The sequence below is a fragment of the Raphanus sativus genome, unplaced genomic scaffold, assembly GCF_000801105.2.
Source record: "Raphanus sativus cultivar WK10039 unplaced genomic scaffold, ASM80110v3 Scaffold5649, whole genome shotgun sequence".
NCBI lineage: Eukaryota > Viridiplantae > Streptophyta > Magnoliopsida > Brassicales > Brassicaceae > Raphanus > Raphanus sativus.
The window spans coordinates 1-2,876 of NW_026620947.1; the positions used below are offsets into that span (position 1 = coordinate 1).

Below are 2,876 nucleotides of genomic sequence, written 5' to 3' on the forward strand. Positions count from 1 at the left end.
TCTGGAACAAAAAACAACCCGTAAATTTTTCAAATCTAAAATGATAACATTAATATTTGTTTAGTCTCACTCGAACTAGTGATATCAAAAACAAGAATCAAAATTCCTTTTAATTGAGCCAATGAATTTTGAATTTAGTGAAATGTTTTTTTTTTTAGTTATTGTACAATACATTATGGGAAATCATATATTTAATAACATAAAATGTTACTGTTATGCTAGTAATCAATATATATATACATATATATAAGTAGCAGAAAAATGAAAGAAACAATAATAGTTTCATTTCTTATTTAGACTAGTACAAAATACTAGAAGAATAATGGGATGAAAAACAAATCAAAAACAGAAATTCAAAAATACATAAAACAACTAAAAAGCAGCAAAAGGCAACAACAACAAAAAAATCAAAAGCAGCAAAAGACAACAGTTTATTAGGGGCTAGTTAACAATAACACTTTTTTCTTTGGTCTTCTCGATTTTTTTGATGGTATCCTTAAGTTTTCTTTGGTTCTCAGACCTTGATGGAACTATAACGATTTCGGTCCAAACTGAACCGGGTTGGCTTAATAGGCTTGAATCCGAGTAAAGTTCGTAAATGGATTCTGCATCCGGATTAAAATTGCTGACCTGCTTCAAACACTCAATATCTTCTGGATCCATCAAAATCTTACTATCTCCAGCTTTCCACGCTATAAGCTGCTCCAATGAACCAGTCAAAGAGAATAACATGTTACATGTTAGTATCTGTAAAGAACAATGATGCTATATTGATATTGACTTTTAACATTGTTACCCTCGGAGGACCACCAACAGCGTTTGTGCAGTAAAGCCTAGCATTATCAACAAGCTTACAATACTTTGGAAACGCATTAGCAAAACTCTTGTGTGATTTTAGCTGAGATTTCACCCTCACTGCTCGCTTCACCATTAGAGCTCTCAGTATGCCTCGTGCTACTGCTAGATAAGCATCACAAACAACGCCGACCAGCTCGATTCGATAAGGTTTCAAGTTTTGTTGTTTCCCATTTGGTTATGTTTCTTCTTTTCTCCAATATTCTTCGGTTGTTGTCCTGTCTTCAGCCACCTTGTAGCCTACGCCCATTATGTATCTCTGTTTGTGAACGTTTCTTGCCATTGTGATCATTTGTTCCACAAATGGCTCCCATGATAAGGTTCCATCCATTATCACATCACGTCCATTGTTTAATGCTGTTACTAGACAAGACGATGCAGCATCGGTAGATGATTGGTGAACCTGTATATATATTATGTTATACTAGGAGCAACCATATGTAACATTTATATGTAGTCCATTTGTCATATTTAACTGATCAAGGATTTAAAAATAGTGAATGAATTTTAACTGTTTTTTTAATATCAGTTATGTGGAAACATATCTTTTTAACTGTTTTTTTAATATCAGAAGATCTGGAACAAAAAACAACCCGTAAATTTTTCAAATCTAAAATGATAACATTAATATTTGTTTAGTCTCACTCGAACTAGTGATATCAAAAACAAGAATCAAAATTCCTTTTAATTGAGCCAATGAATTTTGAATTTAGTGAAATGTTTTTTTTAGTTATTGTACAATACATTATGGGAAATCATATATTTAATAACATAAAATGTTATTGTTATGCTAGTAATCAATATATATATAAGTAGCAGAAAAATGAAAGAAAAAATAATAGTTTCATTTCTTATCTAGACTAGTACAAAATACTTAAAAAATAATGGGATGAGAAACAAATCAAAAACAGAAATTCAAAAATACATAAAACAACTAAAAAGCAGCAAAAGGCAACAACAACAAAAAAATTCAAAAGCAGCAAAAGACAACAGTTTATTAGGGGCTAGTTAACAATAACACTTTTTGCTTTGGTCTTCTCGATTTTCTTGATGGTATCCTTAAGTTTTCTTTGCTTTGGTCTTCTCGAATTTAAAAATAGTGAATGTACCGATTCAGCAGTTTGAAGCATATCATCATGGTGACCTCTAGAATTAAGAGCTCTGTAAATAACATCAGTCTCCTTAAACGCATCTGCTTCTATCAACACTGCGTTGTCCCTTGCCACCGACCAAAACGGTCATTTCAAAAAGTGAGTAACTTAGGATTTTGACTTACTTAATTCGAGAGACTTGTATAACTTTGGCTCTCCGTTTTCATCTAAAAGGCGCATGTTTGTTGTTTTATGATCGATGTGAGTTTCAACTTTTTCTCCAAACCTTCTTATTTAGCCATCATCATGATTTCTTCACTCAGTTGAAACTCAAAGTACACAAACCTATCATCACCATGCACCAGTATCTTTTGCACAAATATGAATAAGAGTTGGAAAGAATCATACTAGAATAAAATCAGTCTTTGATTTTAAGCATTTTACAGTATTCTACCTCGAAGAAAGGGCCGCTATCTATATTCATTCTCTCTAAGTTCAACTTATAGTTATCAGTCCATGTCTCAATCGGTAGCTCTGTTATACGTATGATTTTTCCTTCAACTTGATATTCACCAATGGTTGTATAAACGTTAGCTTTATCACTCATCTTTCTTTATTGATCCTTGGAAACCTTTATACCAAGGTTCCATACGATGATTGAGATCCATTCTTTCATACTTCAGATAAAGACTTACATTGGCAACATCTCTTGGATTATAGTTTGGTATGAATGCACTATATTTGTACCAGAAACTGTTCTTGAGGAAATGTATGGACTCGTGAAGCAGTGAGATCATGATAATCACATGTTTTGCCTGCAAATTTGGGAAGAGTGTCACAATTCAATAGAAGAAAATATAACACATTACATATCCAGGAACATAAAATTTCTTAACTTTGATATTTCTATAAAGTATAAACTATGATCTA

The 2,876-nt window shown here is 32.2% G+C and overlaps 1 pseudogene; it reads right to left on the reverse strand.

Annotated features, from left to right (window-relative positions):
* Positions 1-441: 441 nt before the first annotated feature.
* On the reverse strand, positions 442-2,553 carry LOC130507769 (calmodulin calcium-dependent NAD kinase-like; annotated as a pseudogene).
* Positions 2,554-2,876: the final 323 nt, after the last annotated feature.